The 19,902-nt window shown below is 41.3% G+C and overlaps 1 protein-coding gene across 2 annotated transcripts in view; it reads left to right on the forward strand.

Annotated features, from left to right (window-relative positions):
* Positions 1-5,313: 5,313 nt before the first annotated feature.
* Positions 5,314-19,902, forward strand: part of LOC135200447 (gephyrin-like) — a 191,488-nt gene continuing 176,899 nt past the window's right edge. The window contains exon 1 of one of the 2 annotated variants that reach the window (XM_064229092.1): positions 5,314-5,446. The gene's annotated coding sequence lies outside the window, so the exon portion shown is untranslated. Of the gene's footprint in view, positions 5,447-15,876; positions 15,961-19,902 lie in introns of those variants that run through there. The other variant, XM_064229102.1, reaches the window with a different exon arrangement.

Here is a 19,902-nt window from a genome sequence, read left to right on the forward strand (position 1 = left end):
CACTGCTGTGCCTCAGCACAAATGTGTTTCCACATTTTGGGTGACAAATACTGTTTTCTGCTGTTTATAACAAACCATTATACGTAATTCGTTAGGGAGTTGTCTTCCAGTTCAATTATCGCAGTTGTCTGCAATATAAATTATAGTGTGCCTCAGTGGCGTGGTTTGTATGGTGTTTGCATCCCACCTTGGAGGTTGTGGGGTCAATTCTCGGCCATTTCATTGAGGAGTGAGAGATGTGTATTTCTGGTGATGGAAGTTCACTCTCGACGTAGTTCGGAAGTCACGTAAAGCCGTTGGTCCCGTTGCTGAATAAACCACTGGTTCCATGCAACGTAAAAGCACCATACAAACAAAAACATTATAAATTATCAAAATTTTTGTTGCAAAATACATTACATAGTGACTTAAATACATCATTACATGTAGTTACTTGAAATGTTACTCAATAGTTTTCGTTATTGAGAACTATATCCCACAATTACTTTTAAACTAAATGCTTTTTATGCTTTTTTATAAAGTGGCCAGTGTTGTGAGATGGTTCATTTGGCAAGTTATTTGTGTCAAATTCAGAAACATTAAATGGAACAATGGGAGAAGACCTGGGTAATGCAGATTTGAAGTTCTGTATAAATGTTTCTATTAGGATCGTCATTTTGGGGGCCACCCACTTCCCAGCCCTGCTCAAGACTGATGGTCCCCCCAAGACTTGGTTTGGCCCCCAATCCTTTGATATAATGTTTTATAATGATAACAACAACAACAGTAAAATTCACTCCAAAGTTTGTGTGCCAAACAAATTTAAAAAACATTTTGATGGTGGTAGCTTGCAGTCCCCCCTACCCCCCAGCTGACAGCTCGTTACCCCACCCATACCATAAGTTCTAAACCTTTGCCACCCACACCCCACGAGGAAAAACTTATATGAAACCCCGCCCCCCCCCCCCCCCCGCCCCCCCCCCCCCCAACCCTTCTATTATTCCTTCAAGCTACGCTCGCCACCCACACACAAAGAAAAATCTGAAATAACGCCAAAGCCTCTCTCTCTCTCTCTCTCTCTCGTCTCTCTCTCTCTCTTTCTGTGTGTGAGTGGATAGAAACACTATCTGAATCGGTGAGAAAGATTTTTTTCCCTCTCTCTCTCTCTCTGAATAAGAAAACATCTGAATCGTGAGAAACTTATTCTCTCTCTCTCTCTCTCGCTCTCTCTCTGGATAAGAAACACTATCCGAATCGTGAGAAACATTTCTCTCTCTCTCTCCCTCTCTCCTTGTGGGTAAGAAACAATCCCCGAATCGTGAGAAACACTACTGCAAAAATCATCCTCGACCACAACAAAACAACCCAATGTCAAAATGCAGGGTTGCCAAACTGGCGCGTTTCACGCTAGATCTGGAGTTTTCAGATTTAATCTAGCGCCATTGTTTTCCAATCGTGCGCGGTCGCGCAATCCTAGAGTTTTTATTTTTATGATTTTTCTAGCGTGAAATTTGGCGCTTTATCGAAGGTAATGGAAAAATTATAAAAAATTTGCCCTGATGCCAATTTTACAAAAACAACTGGAACGTGTATGACACACCTTTGAATGTCTTTGAGTCAAACCCTGAGGCTATAATTATAAGATTATAGGGGTTGTTTTTCATTTCCAGGTACTTAAATCCTCCTGCATCCGCCCTGCCCTCGACTCTCTCTCTCTACATCTTCAACATCCGAGTGAGAGTTCTTTTTATGGATAACATAGGCCCTCCAATCGCCTTTTTTTCTAGAAATACTTATTTTATTTTGTGTACGATTGCCTTTTCTCTGCTCTTTAGTTGATGTCTATAGCCATGGCTGTGAGATGAACAGGATCCAGGAATGAATTATTGTAAGCCGGTGTCAAAGTCACTCTAACACTTCAGTCAGGCCAGAACTTTGTTGCCATATCGTATTCAAGCATATTCAGTCATTGTTTCATATCTATTATTTTGTCAAAGAGAGAGAGAGAGATGTCTGTATACGATTTTTTATTTTCTCAATCGTCAAACTCACTGTTTGTTGTGTTTATTCATATTACCTTGCTCACCAATTTATACCTACGATATTAAAAGAGAAATCAAGATATTGTAGTAGAGAGAAATGCCTCTAGACATATGGCGGACCACCGAAAGTGGTCCCTGGAGAGAATCTAAGCAGCTTATCCGAGGATTTAAAACGTACGTGGAGCTGTTTGAAAATATTGACGACCAAAATCCAAAATCAGATGCCACGTTGGTAGAAAATCTGATTAGTTTCTTGTTATTGCATTAAAAACTACCAGTCGTGAACCTATGTAATTAATTTAAAATTCTCCGAAATGGAAAAGATGATATTTGATATCTGTTATTTGATATCTGTAATGGGAGAAATGATTTTTACCTCTGTGTTGTTGTTATAAATTTGGTTGTTATAAATTTGGCGGATATGCGGAGATTAAGCACACGTGGGAGGACCCAAACAGCTCCCCCAGAGTCAGAGAAGTCTGGTCATTTTGGAAAACATCTAGTTCTATTGGTGACCTAGAAGAGGTTCAGAACTCAGTGAACCATTGGAATTCTTGTCTGCAAGTTTAGGTTACAATATGGGAAAACAGCAATACAAACAGCGCTTTCGTGCAGACTGGCTAAATGACTCGAGATATAAACAGTTGGCTGAGGCGAGTTGAAGGAGATGATAGTAAATGCTTTTGCAATTATTGTAAATGCTTTCTAAATTCCAAGCTCTGTGATTTAGAGAGACACAGGAATACAGACAAGCATAAAAAAGGCAGAAGAGCCTTTCAGTTCTATGCGTCAAACTGTGCTACCGTTTAAGAAAACGAATAGTGATACTAAAAGATCAGAGGGAAAATTAGCACTTTTTGTGGCAAATCATTGTTCATTAAGAGTTGCAGATCATTTATCCGACATCTGCAAAGGATGTTTTGGTGATAGTAAAGGATGTAGTGATCTAAAAATCAAGCGATCGAAGTGCATTGGTGTGATAAAACATGTTCAAGCGCCCTATTTCGATAGAGAACTTGTGTGCGACATTGGTGAGAGGAAATTTAGTTTAATCATCGACGAAAGCAATGATATTACAACTATGAAAGTGTTGGGGATAGTCATAAGGTATTATTCTGATGCCAAGAAGCGAGTTGTTGTATCCTTTTTAGACTTCATCGAGCTGAAGGAATGCAATGCAGCGGGAATTTGTGATGCCCTGAAAGCTGCTTTAAGCAAACGTGGGTTAGACTTACTAAAGCTCCTTGCTCTGGGGACTGATAATGCCTCGGTGATGGTGGGAATCAATAATGGTGGTTTATGAAACAAAACTGAAATCAGAAGTGCCAAATTTAATTTTAGTTAAATGTGTGTGTCATTCAATTCAACTGGCCGTGTCTCATGCAGCTAGTGTGGGTGTATGCCTCGCCACCTGGATTACATGATAAAGGAAACATATAATTGGTTTTCCCATTCGTCCACTTCGACAGTCGAAGTATAGAGAGCTCTAAGGTGTTTCTCAATGATGGCACAGACCCTCTTAAATTAGTGCAGTGCAGTGCAACAAGGTGGCTGTCAATAGAGAGGTGCAGTTACATAGAATTTTAAAATCAGTGGCATTGAAGCTAAAACTGCATTTTGAATTGTCCCGTAACCAAGAACGTTTGCTACAAACAGCAGAAACAATTGTATTTAATGTACACAGACAAAGAAAACTATGTACTGCTCACATTTTAAAACCCATTTTAAAAGAAGTGCAAGCAGTGAATAAGAACTTTGAAGCGAATGAACTTTGAAGCGGAATCGCAGGATCCAACAAAGTTGCTAAAGGATCTAATGCACTTGATTACTCTCTGTGTTCTAAAGTTGTCATCCCTGGAAAAAGAGTTTCAATGGACACTGTGATTAAAAATTTCTTGGATCCGAGGCCTTATCTAGGTTATGAATGTGAAAAAGAATTAACTGAGAACTGTTTTTCTGCACCAACAGAATGCGCTGACGGGAGAGGTGCACTAATTTTGTGGTTGAACTTGTGAAAACAGCTTCGTCAACGCCTACCAGAATAACGTCGATGTTCTGCAGTCAATGTCATTGCTCAGTGTCTCCGAGTGTCTGAAGCCTATTAAGCCTGACATAATTGAACTGTCTAAGATTCTTGTGGGAGATAATGCCGAATATCTTACCAGTGTTCACTTTCAATGGAAAAAACTCCATCTTACAAAGTGGACAGAGACTGCCAATACTTTGAAATTTTGGACGGAAGTAGCAAACTACAGAGACTCCTCAGGTGAAAATCCCTTTAAAGAATTATCTGAAGTAGCGCTCTCGGCCTTAAGCTTACCACACTCTAACGCCGATGTAGAGCGCTCCTTCAGTCACATGAATATGATAAAGAATAAGCTTCGTAACAGAATGCAAATCTCGACATTGAATGCCATAATGTCTGTAAAGTATGGATTAAAAATAGTGAGAAGTGTTGCAATACATATGACTCCCAAATGAAGTACTCAAGGCAATTGGCACTATGGAGGCATACAATAGTTCCTTAGGACCAAACACTCAAGCTGGGCAAGAGGAACAGCCAACCCACAGTAGGGCTGCAACCTGTGATCTGGAAGAAGATTGGGAACCTTTTGATCTGGAGGAGGCCTAATTGTGGTGGCTACTAGCAACTAAATGTTTTTCTTCCCCCTCCTACTATTACTATTGCTACTTAATTTTCTCGTATTAATTCCAATTCAAAATATACTACTTATGAAATTATAGTACACGAGTTTTTTTAGTCTATGCCTTTGTTCAAGACTACAACATTTAAGGTTGAAAATAAAGATGTATCTAACGAGAGAGATGTTTTTTATTCAATTCACCACATTAAGATTGATAAGGAATGTCTAATAAAAAGAATGATTAACAAAGAGAGTAACCATATTATTATGAGATGTGCATGTATGAATAAACATATACACGTAGAGAGAGAGAGAGAGAGAGAGAGAGAGAGAGAGAGAGAGAGAGAGAGAGAGAGAGAGAGAGATAGAAAGTCTTTAGTTAACCCAATCTTGTATTGGTAGCCAAAGAGCAATGGCTGATATATAATGTGCCAAAAGGGGGTAAAAAGAAAACATACTTTATAGCCTTTATGTGACCCGGAATATTGAGAAATTGATAGTTTAAAATCTAGCGCTTTCCTAGCGCTTTTTAGGTGAAAATCTAGCGCCACCTCATTATTCCATTTGGCAACCCTGTCAAAATGTTCGAATCATTCAATCAGCTGTTGCCAAGACGTCAAGTAACTTGTGACTTTCAAGTTAGTTAAAGCAAATCATCTTTCAACGCCATAATAATTATTTCATCGCCTTCTGTCGTGAAGCCGAGATCATTCGTGCATATAGTGAGACTCTCTCGTTAAATAAGGGATTGTCCGGTCAACCTGAACGAGTTTAAACTGGGTGAGAAATAAGGTGGTTCTTTAAGAGTGTGGTATAGGCTAGCTAAATGGGGGCGTATTTGAGTAGCTAGGTTGAGATTGGTTAAGCCGGCTTCTTGTCGCCGTATTGCTTTCTTGTTTTAGGGAGGTAGTGCCGCCAGTGCTCCTCGTGCGGTGCACTGTAGGCATTGCTTAGGGCTCTTTGTAATGTCCTTCCCCCCATCCGGTACTCAGCGGCAACATCTTTCATTTGTTATATACCTACTGTAGGTATATAGCCTAGGTACTACCTCTGTTCATAGATAGCTAATGGTCACGTGCCGCCCCCCCCCCCCTAACCCCCCCCCTTCCCCCTTCCTGGTAGTGATTAATAGATCATAAGTAGTTTTCTTTTCAAAATCATTATTAGCAGAAAATTTGCTTGGTTATTGATTATTTCAACAACTAGGTAGGTAGCTATTGTATAACAAAAACAATAACTAGTAGTAGTACTAGCTATGGTACTACTGTGTTTAGCCTATGTAGGCTAAGTAGTACTATATATACCATGTGTGTGTATACATGTATAAATATTGATATATGTATACCATATGTGTTATATATCATAGTATATATATGTGTGTGTGTGTATAGGTGTAGGCTATATACTAGTATAGTAGATCTATATTACTATTCCGCGGCGGCCTCGACTATGGCAGTTGCGGTTTTTCAATGCAGTTTTACCTCCTGAACAAGAATTTTAAGTAATATTTATTTGGACGACTGTAATTAACCCCCAGGGGCCAGTACTAACCACGGCGAAATACATTGGACAACACAATCCCTAGTGGATGTCGTATTCGTGGTTACATTCCTTGCCGTCCGTGCGTAACTATTCTTTGGAATTACCGTATATATATATATATAGGTATAGTATATATTTATAATCCTAAGTGATTCCCCAATAAAATATTTATAAATCCGCCACTGTTCATAGGTATATTCTCTTTCATCTGACTTTCCAGTCTCTCTAACAATTGTTTCATAGTGCAACAACAGCATCTTATTCCTGTTACACCTTTAAAACCTTCTTCACTCTTGGTTTCCCTTTCAGCACTAAAATGACCTCATTGTACTAGGTCCCAGTGCTAGGCCTAAATCTTATGGTCCATTTCCAGTTGCTTTCTTGTTATATTACCAAATTGAATAATACCAGTTGGTCAACCCAAATGGTTTTGAACGAAATCGTGCCATGCAGGAGACTTTGGCCATGTGGGAGTAGTAATTCTCTAAGGGTTTGAACAAAGCGTTTTTCCTGCTGTTAGTGTAAAATCTTGCATAATATGGCTACTAAGTTTTAAGCTTTAATTCAAGCCAGTTGTGACTTTTGCTAGATGTAGTTTGGGTAAAACTTTACAATACATAGCTGCGTGGCCTGGTTCCAGCCTGTCGCTGGCCGGGACAGGATACTGCCTTTTTTGGGGGAGTTCAGGCCCCAGCCAGGTCAGGGTACATCACCCCAAGTTAGGTTAGGTAGGTAAGATCTGGTTAGATCAGGACCTGGCATCATAGGATAGGTTAGGTCTATCTATGTATGAGGAACCTGTCATGGTCGACGACTGGCGGGAATCAGGCTGCGCAACTATTGTAAAGTTTTACCATGGAATGCATATTAAATATCAGCTAATTTAACAAATCATGGCACAGAACACATAGCCCTAGTTGTATAATGCTAAACTTGCAGAAATCCAAGTAGTCTATATTTGTATCTTATGTGAATCAGTGGGTTGAAAAAAATTTGATGAAAGATGGACATCATCATGCATGTGGTTCTCTTGCGATAACATGTTCCTCAAATTACCTTGTAACTGGTTACACTTAAATACTGAAAGAAAAGTAGAGCCACCGCCTGTTGATAGACCATAACTGTTGACGCCACCATTCAGGTGTAGTACAGAATGGTAAGGGAGGTGCTGGCCCTCCTGGTGCTGGTAATGAGTCACAGGAGAAAATGTCTAAATATTGCCTAGAAAAAAAAAAAAAACAAAAAAAAAGTCACATTAATTTATGGTAACTGGTAATAAAGTCACAAGAAAATATTCACAATATTTCTTAGAGGTCATTTTGTTATTTACAGTCTTTTGTTTATGCTTTTATGGTAATCCCCAACAGGCTTGTACTAAACATGCTGCAAAGGTCAATACATACCGGGTTAAAACACTTAAAGGTTACTATCTAGGAAAAATTAATGTGACCTTTTTTTTTTTTTTTTTTTTTTTTTTTTTTTTTTTTTTCCGTGACTATTTTTTACCTGGATTCATCCCTCCCAGCTAGGTAGAACCTGGCATCCTAGCATGAAATTAGTTATGATGCACCCGTGGCCAGGTAGGACACAGTGTCCTAGGTTCTGATGCAACCCTGTAAATAGAACTTTGCGGTACTCTTTGGCTGAGGTTTAAGGATGCAATGCACCGAGCGACCAACTTCCTCTTCCCCCCCTTCCTCCCACAATGCAGGTAAAACCTTGGGTAGAACATAAGACTACTACCACCCCTTTAGTTTGGTAACTACCAGGTTACATGCAATCAGGTGCCAAATTTAGTATCTTTCCCAGGGGCACGAACGTAAAAATGTAAACAAAATTCGTTTCAGTTTCACATAAGTGACTTACCGAACAGTTACATAGCTTATAGCTTCATTACCTACGGCAGTCGAAATTCAAATTGTTGGCGCCAGCGGCGTTGCTATCTTAACTATAGGTGATACAAGACCCGCCGCCCACATCCGGGAACACCTGGTACTGCTAGCCTTCTACCGTCAATTTTCGTTTCTGCCGCTCACAGGGTAACACCTGTGAGATTTTCGCTGCAGTCTCCTGCGTCGCCATTTTGGATTTTGGTTTTTGTTTGGTGATGTACAAGTTTTTGGTTTTTTCTTGCCAGTTAGCTATCTCTATTCAGTTTTCGTCATTATTGCTAATTATGTCAGATTCTAGTTCATCTGCTGTAAGGTTTTGCAGCGCTGGCTGCAAAACAAGATTAGCTAAGTTATGTCACGATCCGCACTCTAAGTGCACTAAATGCAGAGGGCAAAATTGTAATGGTATGGATGTGACATGTGATGAATGCAAAGAATTGTATGAACAGGGATGGAAGGCGGTTAGATCGCATGCTGAGAAAATGGAGAAAGATATGAAGAGGAAGGCGAGCTCTTAGGGGCTAGTCGTAAGAATAGGTTAGAAACTACTCCTGTTCCTTCGGAGACAAATAAGTCTTCTCTTGCCTCTCCTTTATTAGAGAATATTTCTCCAATTAATATCCTCCTACTTCTCCTTTGATTACCCCTGTTCAAGTTGCCCATGTTTCCGAACCCAACACCATTGCCTTGCTTGAGTCTAAGATGGATAAAAAGTTCGAAGTGTTAGCTGAATCAGTTATGAAGTTAGGAATGTCTTTTAAAGCTTTCGTAGATAGTACAGTGAAATCTAGTGCAGTGCAAAGTGTTAATGTTGCGCCTGAGGAGGCAGTTGTCCGTTCCCCCTCGAACTCCCAGACGAAGGTCACTGTCCCGCTCCCCCGCAACCGGGAGAAGACATACCGGAGGTCGGAAAGAGTCTGGGGGAGTTTTGTGCCCACGGTCAGGCCGTCGACTCCGTCGACTCGCGGGTGTCGTCCAAAAAGATGTGGAAAGGTGTTAGTGTTTGTGATTCTCGTCTGTCTTCTGATTCGGAAGTGCAATCGCCAGTGCGCAAAAGGCGAGGTGATTTGGTGTCTCGACCGTTAAAAAGACATTCGATTCGTGCGGGTGATTCGTCACCGACTCCTAGTTAAGAAGTCTAAGAGGCATTGGAGTCCTCAACCTTCGTGTAGTTTTGCTCCGATGTGATATTTAGTGAATCTCCTCCGCAGTCGTTTTCGCATCGCTAAAAGCAATGGCTCTCGGACTAAACTTTGGGATAATTCACGATCGCTCGACTCTCCCAAGCGAGTCTCGGTCGCAGTTTCGGCTCGGTCGCCTCGTTCGACTCCGTATTACTGTCCAGAGAAGCGTATTCGCTCGTCTTTGTTCGACTCCCCTCCGCCGTGAGTCGATAGGAATTTCGACTGGTTGTTCGCCTGTGTCGACTCATGGTGCGGAGACTTTCACCTGTTAGAAAGACTCGTTCTTCGACTGAAAGACCATCGACATCTACAGTGTTAGACGATTCTACCTTAGCTCCATTTAAGAAGCATTTCCAGGATCTTTTGAGTTTGTTGAAATCCTCCACCGGGGTAGAACATAAGCCTGATTTCGACTCTGCTTCCGTGCAGTCTGAAGAGGAAGCTTTGGATTCAATATGACAAGGATTCGTCGCTGATTCGGTTCTTCTTAAATTTTTCCTGTCCACTTATCAAGATGACAAGGATTCGTCGGCTTATTCGAGTCTTCTTAAATTTTTCCTGTCCACTTATCCAGATTACTTTTGAACCTGCTTCTCCATCTTCACCGCCTTCAATGTTCGTTAAAGATAGGAAGACAGCGTATTCGTGTCTACCTAAACTGGTTCTTTCTCAGTCCTCGAAGCAGGCCCTTAAGGAGTCAACAGAGTGGCTTTCTAAGAGAGGGAAACAGGTAGGCTTCGTTTGCTTTCCCACCTTCTAAGCTTCAGAGTAAAGCGTATCGCTTCTACGCAACTGAAAGTTCCTTCTTTGGGAGTGTCTTGCCTCCCTCCCAGGGAGACTTCTCCGGTTTAGTGGACTCACACCGAAGAGCAGCTTTTTCGTCAGCTAAAATTTTGTTTTCTTCTTCAGAGCTGGACCATTTGGTGAAGAATATTTTTAAAGTATTTGAGGTATTTAGTTTTTTGGACTGGACTATTGCCTCTTTAGCTCGCAAGATTGAAGACTGTCAGTCTTTAGAAGAAGATTTTGCACAGACTGGTTAGGAGTTCTGTCCTGTGCGGATAAGGCTGTTAGAGATGGTTCAGGAGAATTAGCAGCCCTTTTCACAATGGGAGTGATGAAGAAGAGAGAAAAGGTGGTGTTCTTTCGTGTCTAAAAGGAGTCACTAACATAACCAGAAGTCGGCTCTCATGTTGCTCCTCTCTGTAAATCTCATCTTTTCCCTGAAGAAACCATTCAACAAATTCTATCGGATTTAGAAAAGAATCTACTAATGATCTCCTTCTTCAGTCTTCAGACGTCCGAAAGAGCTACTCCGACAGGAGCTAAGTCTTCTCTCTTCAGAAGCATCCCTTTCGAGGGAATAAACCTAAGTGGCAACGACCCAGGACTAATTTGCGTCCACAGTACAAGTCCTCAAAGAAACCTCCCCCCAAACAAATTCGGACAAGTGAGAAGCCGTTCCTTCACGTGCAAGTAGGGGCAAGACTCCATCTTTTTTGGGAAGAATGGAGTCGAAGAGGTGCAGAGCAATGGGTAGTTCAAGTTCTTCGAGAGGGATACTCGATTCCTTTTGTTTTAGATCCTCCTCTCTCCGATACACCAATCAGCTTAACAGCATATTCTCCAGGATCAAAGAGAGCTTTGGCTTTAGCAGCAGAGGTCAATGCACTTATCAAGAAGGGAGCAATAGAGGAAGTCCTCGACAGTTCTCAGGGATTCTACAACAGACTCTTTGTAGTTCCCAAAGCCTCGGGAGGTTGGAGGCCAGTGCTAGATGTAAGCGCATTGAACCTTTTTGGGCTGAAGACAAAGTTCAATATGGAAACAAATCATTCTGTGATGTCGGCACTTCGCCCAGGCGATTGGATGGTGTCCCTGGACATGAAGGACGCCTACTTTCATGTCCCGATTCAACCAGAGTTCAAAGAAGTTCCTGAGATTTGTGTTCGAAGGAGGACGTATCAATTCAGAGCCCTTTGTTTCGGCCTTTCGACGCCCCTCAAGATTTACGCGTGTTCTTGCTCCATTGGGGAAATGGCTGCATATGTTGGGCATAAATGCAGCATTTTACCTGGATGACTGGCTTCTCAGATCGGGTTCGAGGACACAGTGCGTGAAGGATTTACGGAAGACACTGTCATTAGCGAGTCAATTGGGAATTCTCATCAACCTGGAGAAGTTCTCAATTAGTGCCGTCCCAGAAGATCCCCTATTTGGGGTGATGATTCTGGACTCTCAGACTTTTCGGGTTTTTTCTGTCCCCCGAAAAGAATAGAATCTTGCCTCAAAAAGTGAGCCAATTCCTGAATCATCAGTCCTCCTCCGCCTTGGAATGGATGAGTCTTCTAGGACGTATCATCAGTAGCGAACGTTTGTAAAGTTGGGTCGTCTTCACATGAGATCTCTTCAGTTTTATCTCAAAGCGAGTTGGTGTCGGAAGTCTCAACCAGACACGTATTCGTTCCCAGTGTCGGAAGAGATCAAGAACGACTTGAGATGGTGGATGTCGAGGGAAAGATTGCAAGAGGGTCTCTCCCTGACATTAAGGAACCCAGACGTAGAATTATACTCCGACGCATCGGACAGAGGTTGGGGAGCTCTCCTAGGGACCAAAAAGATCTCAGGATTATGGTCAGAGAAAGAGAGGTTGAATCACATCAACATGAAGGAGTTAAAGGCGATTTGGTTCGGTCTGCAAGCATTCGCTCCTTTGGTAGTGGGAAAGAGAGTGGCAGTATACTCCGACAACACCACCGCTCTATCTTATATCAGGAATCAGGGAGGAACCCATTCATTCTCCCTCAACAAAGTCGCAGAAGATCTCCTTCTCTGGTCTCAAGATCGGGATATTTCCCTCGTTCCGAGGTTTGTACAAGGGAAGTTAAATGTACTGCAGACGAACTCAGTCGAGTAAACAAGTTCTTCCCACGGAGTGGACATTGCAAGACAAAATTTGTCAGCAACTGTGGAAACTTTGGGGAAGACCTTCAGTGGATCTGTTTGCCACGTCGAGGAACAATCGACTTCCGATCTTTTGTTCCCCAGTTCCAGATCCCTCTTGCTTGGAAGACCGACGCAATGCTTCAGGATTGGACGGGTCTAGACGTTTACCGCCTTTCCCCCATTTGGAATGATCAGAGAGGTGTTGAACAAGTTCCTCTCACATCAAAATGTGTCAATGACGTTGGTAGCACCATTCTGGCCCAGGAAAGAGTGGTTTCCAGACCTTCTCAAGTTGGTTATAGACATCCCAGACTTCTTCCTCATTATCCTCGGCTACTCAAACAGCCCCACTTCGACAGGTATCATCAGTAATTTGTCCCGCTCTGTCACTGACAGGGTTCAGACTGTCCGGAACTCGTCAGAGCTAAGGGGTTTTCTCGTCGTATAGAGCGGCAGAGGCTATTGCTAACTGTCGAAGAAGCTCTTCTGCCAAGCTTTACCAATCAAGTGGGGAGTCTTTAGGACGTGGTGCAGAAGACATAATTTCTCGTCTTCTAAAACCTCTGTGACAGAAATAGCTGATTTTTGCTGTACCTTAAAGAAGTTAAGAACTTGTCGGTATCGACAATTAAAGGGTACAGAGCTATGCTGTCCTCAGTGTTTAAGCATAGAGGGCTTGACATCTCCTCTAACCAGGATATTGGAGATTTAATTAAATCTTTTAATACAGTAAAAGTATCCAAGAAGGATAGTGGTGGACTGGAACTTGGACGTAGTTTTAACTTTTCTGATGTCTTCACGATTCGAGCCACTTCGTGAAGCGTCTTTGAGAGATGTAACGAGGAAGGCACTTTTTCTCTTCGCTTTGGCCACAGCAGGAAGAGTGAGTGAGTTACAAGCCATCCACAAAGAGGTGGGGTTCAAAAATCGTAATGCGGTTTGTTCTTTTGTTAACGAATTTTTAGCAAAGAACGAATCTCCCCTCTAACCCATGGCCTAAATCTTTTGTACTTAAGGGATTATCTAATATAGTGGGTCCGATGGACGAAGAATATTTACTATGTCCTGTCAGAGCTCTGAAATGTTACCTGTCAAGGACACAATCCGTTAGAGGTAATTCCGACCGACTTTGGTGTTTTCGGTTAAGAATTCTGCAAAACCCCTCTCCAAGAACGCTATTTCGTTCTTTTTGAGAAGTCTGATACTGGAGTCACACTCTCAAGTCCAAGATCAGACTCTAAATGTGCTTAAGGTGAAAGCACATGAAATACGTGCAGTGGCGACATCCTTAAGCTTCAAGCACAATATGTCGCTTTCCTCGATTCTTTCAATCTACGTTTTGGAGATCGAGATCTGTGTTCGCCTCATTTTTGTTACCTGAAGAATGTAGAGGCTACCTATGATAGTTGTTGTAAATTGGGTCCTTTGTCGGTAGCGGGCATGGTGTTGGGAAAGGAAACATAGGGGAACTTTCTATCCTCTACTGTCTCCTCGCCTTGTTATAGGTTGTTGAGTCGTGGGCAGACTGGAGGCTCATAGTAGCTTTGGAGAACCTCCAGATCTTATTGATTACTTTTGAGTATGTCATTATTTTTGGTATAGGTGATGGTCTGTTGTTTTTTATCTGGTTTCTGAAGCCCAGGGCAAGGGCATTATCTGTTTTTTAATATTTTGTCAACCAACGGTCTTGTCCATGGTTACAAAATCCCACTAAGTAGGGACGACCCTGGCCTATACTGCCAACGTCTCCTACGAGTGATGAGAGCGCCAACCAGAGGCAGTATTCTCCTGCAGCTGCTCTCTCACAAGGTAGGGTACTGCAACATTTGCTGTTTAATGTGGTCTTACTGTCATTTTTATGTAGTCCATCTACCCTCCTTCCGGGTAGTTTGGATTCAGCTATGTAACTGTTCGGTAAGTCCACTTATGTGAAAATGATATTTTCATGATAAAACAATAAAGTTTCACATATACTTACCGAACAGTTACATAATCAAGCCCACCCACCTCCCCACAGATGACGTGTCGGCTAAACGAAAATTGACGGTAGAAGGCTAGCGAGTACCCAGGGTTCCCGGATGTGGGCGGGTCTTGTATCACCTATAGTTTAAGATAGCAACGCCGCTGGCGCCAACAATTTGAATTTCGACTGCCGTAGGTAAGAAGCTATAAGCTAAGTAACTGTTCGGTAAGTATAGGTGAAACTTTATTTTATCATGAAAATATCATTTTTCTTCTGAAGATTGAAAAAGAAACCCACAAAATCACTTTGTAACTTGTTTACTTTTAAGTATTTACATTTAATTTTACTCCACACTCGTGGAGTAAAATTAAATGTAAATACTTAGAAGTAAACAAGTTACAAAGTGATTTTGTGGGTTTCTTTTTCAATTAACATAAATAAAAGATACGTATAAGAAAAAGGCAGTAAATATATTCTGGTTTGTGACCGGTGGGAAGGAAGCGGTGCAAGTAGTTTTCAACTTTATTGGACTTTTAATCATAGGATAGGGTAGACGTATACTTGTCACATTGTTGTGCTTTTTATTCATTTTTCTCCTTGTCATTGGTAATGATCGCATACTCAACCATCATTATTTTCCTTCTGATCTCTTGTATTTGTTCTCTACAGTATAGCTAGAATCCGTGAATAGTTGAAACCCCTATAAAAATGCTTAAAACTGCCTATTTTGTTAGTTAAAACTCAAGAAAAACCCACTAAAAATGTTTATAGTACCTGGTTTTTTTAATATTTTTATCACAAAAAGTGCATTTTATGATGCAATTGATAGAAAACAGTAAATTGTGGATATTTCTCATTGAAAAATACTGCAAATATGCAAATTTCCCACAAATAATGGGTAGATATGTTCTGAAGAGAAATCCACGAATATAGAGTGCGCATATGTGGATGGTCCACTTTGTTTGAAAATGTGAGGTCCAGAGATGTGACCAAAATAAAAAAAATAAGAATTATATCAGCAGTAGCATTAAAGTTATAGATATATATTACTATGTGAAATGATTAAGATTGCTATAGTAACTATAAAAGTATTGAAGGTCCTGAAGGAATGCTGCCCAAAAATATTTGGTAAGCAATTGTCAATTTACTTTCAAGTATGCCAGGCAAATCAATCAGAGGCTGTCTTTATAAACAGCTCTAGGAATACTGAGCTATGTGAAAAGGAGAGATTATGTCACAATTTGCATTTACAGATGGTATTTGATGTTACTATAATAAGAAATACTGGAGCATCCTGAAACCCAAAGGCAATGAAAGACTCATTAAACTATTGATGTTATTGCAGTACTATATGCTTAATAATAACACAAGCTATAGGAGAAGACCATGTTAGGTATATATTAGAAGAATTGTAGATAGTAAATGCTGGTGTCCATCAAAAATTGCTACAAATACTTTGCTGTCCTCAGTGGTAATTGAAGAAATTAGGAAGTCTACAAGTGGGGAGTCCCCTCAGAGCTCCTATAGGCATTGTTAATATGAACAAGTAGAAAGTGGAAGTTAGGGCAGTACAATATGAATAGGTAGCAATTTGAGGATCCACTTATAGAAAATGTAGATAATAGAGGTATTGATAAGATACTGAGATAAAAGAGGAGTCAACATTTCAGAAGTTTAATATCACTCAGTACTGTTCAAAGAAAATAAGCCACAAGTTTGCAGATTTATAAAATCCAGTTTTGAGACATCTCATTTCATATTTTCCATGTGGGTAGTACTTGATTATCAAGTGAAGGATAGAATAGTCACTTAGTATCCACTCGAAGAGACAAGTTTTGAACCTTTGCAAATTGTACTGTATTCCTTGAATATATGGTAAACATTTGTTGTTTAGAACATGGAAATAGTACCTATCTACATATTTGATAAACTAAAATAGAAATTTAACAACCAGCAAATGGTTTCACCAAAAGCTTTGTTTGGAACAAGAGAGTAGATTGAAAGGTTTTAATCTACAGGGTATGGTTTATGGAATATTGGTGTTTAGAATTCAAGTACATACATACATAGTACGTATTACCTTTATAATCTTGTGAATATACATCACTGACTGTATGCTAAAAATTTTAAAGGAATTTTGTGGGGTATGTGTGTGTGTTATATATTGATGGTGGTTTTAAATTAATTACATTATTTACTTTAGTAGACAAGTATTTTCATTAAGGGCAGTCCCCAGGGTTGTTAACGACGGCTCCGGCTTACGACATTCCGAGGTTACGACGCTTTTTCTTAAATATTCATTGAAAAATCCGCCCTGGGTTACGATGCTGACGCTTCCGACGCTCCGAGTTAACGACGCTTTTAAAAAATGCATACTATGATAAAAATCCTTTATAGTTTAGCACAGTATATTAATAAAAATAAGTTTTCATACAATCAACTTACCTGTCAGATATATACATAGCTAAGACTCCGTCGTCCCCGACAGAAATTCAAATTTCGCGGCACACGCTGCAGGTAGGTCAGGTGATCTACCGTCCTGCCCTGGGTGGCAGGATTAGGAACCATTCCTGTTTTCTATCATATTTTTTCTGTCGCTTGGAATGTAAACAACGTTTGCAGTTCTCCTGACTTGATTTTGGATTTCATCGCCATCGATCTTCTGGGCTATCTTTTGCAGGAAGTACTGGATCTTTGGTTCGGCATACGCATATTAATTTGTTTTGATAACTTTGGCTTCGAAAATTTCGAAGAATTGTTTACGTGTAACTACCGAACTTTTCGGTAGACAATCACATAGTTTGCAAGAAGGAAAATTTTAATATTTATTCATATTAACGTGTAGTAAATGTTAGAATTGATTGAGCTAACTTCCTTCTTGACGATGTAAGGAAAGAATAGTTACGCTTCCTTTAGAAGTTTATATAGCTCTCGTACTAACGAGCAGTTAGAGCATTAACATTACTAGTAAGTGTGGTATCCTCAATCTCCTTCTTACTTCACAGAATCTTCAAATTCATATTGCAATTTGAAGACAAAGGAATGTAGCTCAAAATACGAGCTATTGAAAGGTAAGAAGTGATTTTACTGTTAGTGCAGTGGAGGGTGCGTTCTGTTCGGCTCTGTTTCGCTCCCAGGCCTAGACCTCTTCCAAGCTCACATACCCAGAGGAGAAGGAAAGTCGAAAGCCTTACAGGAGGTTATGAGAATCCCCACCGATCAGGCGTCCCCTCGGCGGACCTGTAGAACGTCCCCGACTGCCAATTCGCCATTGGAAGGCGTCCTATAATTTATAGAGGGTGCGTTCGATCGGCTTCTCTGTCCTCGCTCTCAGCCTACCCTCTTCCAAACTCACAAGCCAGAGAAGGAAGTCGAAAGCCTTACGGAGGTTATGGAGAATCCCCACCGATCAGGCGTCCCCTCGGCAGGATCTGTAGAACGTCCCAGACTGCCAGTTCGCCATTGAAAGGCGTCCTAATTAGTAGAGGTGCGTTCGATCGGCTCTGTCTCGCTCTCAGGCCGCCTAGACCTCTTCCAAACTCACAAGCCCAGAGGAGAAGGAAAGTCGAAAGCCTTACGGAGGTTATGAGAATCCCCACCGATCGGGCGTTCCGTCAGCAAGGATCTGTTATAACGTCTCAGACTGCCAGGGATAGCCATTGCAAAGGCAGCCTTTAAAAAGTGCGTCTGTTCTTCCGTTTCTTCATCTTACATCCGAAAAGACGAAGAATGTACATGTTAGAAGTTCGGACGATCTGGCTCGTTCTCTGAATAAGAGAACACTGACTCACTAAGCGAGCCACGTTCCAACAGCCAGCAGCGAGCCGCGTTCCAACAGACTAGCGCGAGCCGCGTTCCAACAGATAAACGCGAGCCGCGTTCCAGCAACTGAGTGCGAGCCGCGTTCCAGAACTTTTTCTTGGCGCAAGGCGCCTTCAAAGAGAAAACCAAAGACGGCTTAACTAAGGAGCCTTATAGTAGAATGGCAATCAGAAGGATGCTTCCATTGAACGTTTTCTGGCAAAGAGGCTCGTATAACAAGACTAGAGGCGCTCGGATCTATTAGGGCGCACGGGACCTTCCACGCAAGCGGAACGTTCCACAGGAGCGAGTCTCCTGTCTTAGCGTGCGGAACATTCCAGGCGCGCGGAACTATCCAGACGCTAGGCGCTAGGCGCAAGGATCCAGACGCCAGGCGTCAGAAGATTTCAAAAATCTTCATTAGAGAGAGAGGTCAGTCGCGAGACTCCTCTTTGAATTTTTAACTTGAACAACTTCCCCTGGCAAATGTGCAAGATGTCGCACAGGCGGCCGTTGCCTTTGTCAGAAGGATTCTGATACTAAGAGCCCCTTTTCATTATTCAGAAGACTTCTTTGTTAGGCAGTTCCTCTCAATGCGGACTCTCTCCTTCATCCATGCTCTTCCCTCGTTTTGAGGAGGCAAGAGCTTTGGGAGTTTTTTCTTAATAAGATCTCATCGATGTTTGGGAGATTGGCGGATAGAAATATCTACTTCCTTCCGTAAACCCTAGTGATGAACAGGAATTCTGTCTCTTCCGCGATTTATGAAGAAATCACGAAGATTTAAAGAGTTCCTTGATTAACTTCGTTCCTTAAGGATATATAATATATATTATATATACTCTTTCTATCGTTCTATTAACGAAAAGAACGAAGATAGTAGAAGGTAGTAGAGTTTCTGCTGTATGAGAATACGATACGGTCAATTCATAAACACATACCGTAGTTACTTCTTTTCTGTGCAACTCTTTCCTAGGAAGGACTACGCTTAAAGGGATTGTTAAGGACTACACCTACTTAGCTTCTAGATTTATCGAAGTCTTGTTTCGCTTAAATATGCTTTAATAAGAACTTCCTGAAGTTCGATAATAATTTTATTAAATTCCTTTATTAATTGGAGTAGCTGGCAACTCTGGAAGAGTAAGCGGGGACTGCTTTCGCTGAGAGCCTGAGACCAACGCAGTACGCCTATGCCAGTTACTGTCAGTACCATGTAGGTGTCAGTCATGAGCGGTCCGCCGGAACTCCCTCTCCCTCCGGATAGGATAACCTTTCCGTATCTCTCCCTACAATCGCGGTCTTAACCTCGGATTGAGGGGATAGTTAAGCTAACACAAATAAATATTGTATGCCTTTTGCTAAGAAGCTTTCATAATAGAGATAGTACAACCTTTCAATGCGGTTTACCGTAGGTAAACATTATTAAAGGATTCTATCGCAGCAGAACATTATATTATGTAATGCTCTCAGGCTTACGAAAGCATAGCTTATTAGAGTACCTGCTCAGCAATAAGATGGATGAGTCGGATGGGAAACATTCTCTTTGGGCAGAACTTGTTTCCCTGAATGGATTATACTACGTATATAAAGTTTTTTCCTACTAAGAATGGAATTAACATGTGAAAGGATGTCGGGTACCATAAAGGCACAGGTGTTCTGGCACATAAAGAAGCGCCAGCCTGGCGCAGTGAGCCAAGAGCACCATCCAAGATTTTCTCGTTTTAGCGAGTTATTAACCTAGGAGTCAGTAGACTCTCGGACACCAAGCTCGGTAACGGCAAGATTCGTTCCTGATTTCGTTACCCATTTAATCACTTAGGCCCCATTTCCACGACACTCTCATATCACATAGAGCATCGAGAATCTCTTTTTTCGCTCCTATTCGCGTTAACAAAGAGATCCTTCTCG

The sequence above is a fragment of the Macrobrachium nipponense genome, chromosome 23 (assembly GCF_015104395.2).
Source record: "Macrobrachium nipponense isolate FS-2020 chromosome 23, ASM1510439v2, whole genome shotgun sequence".
NCBI classification, from domain to species: Eukaryota; Metazoa; Arthropoda; class Malacostraca; order Decapoda; family Palaemonidae; genus Macrobrachium; species Macrobrachium nipponense.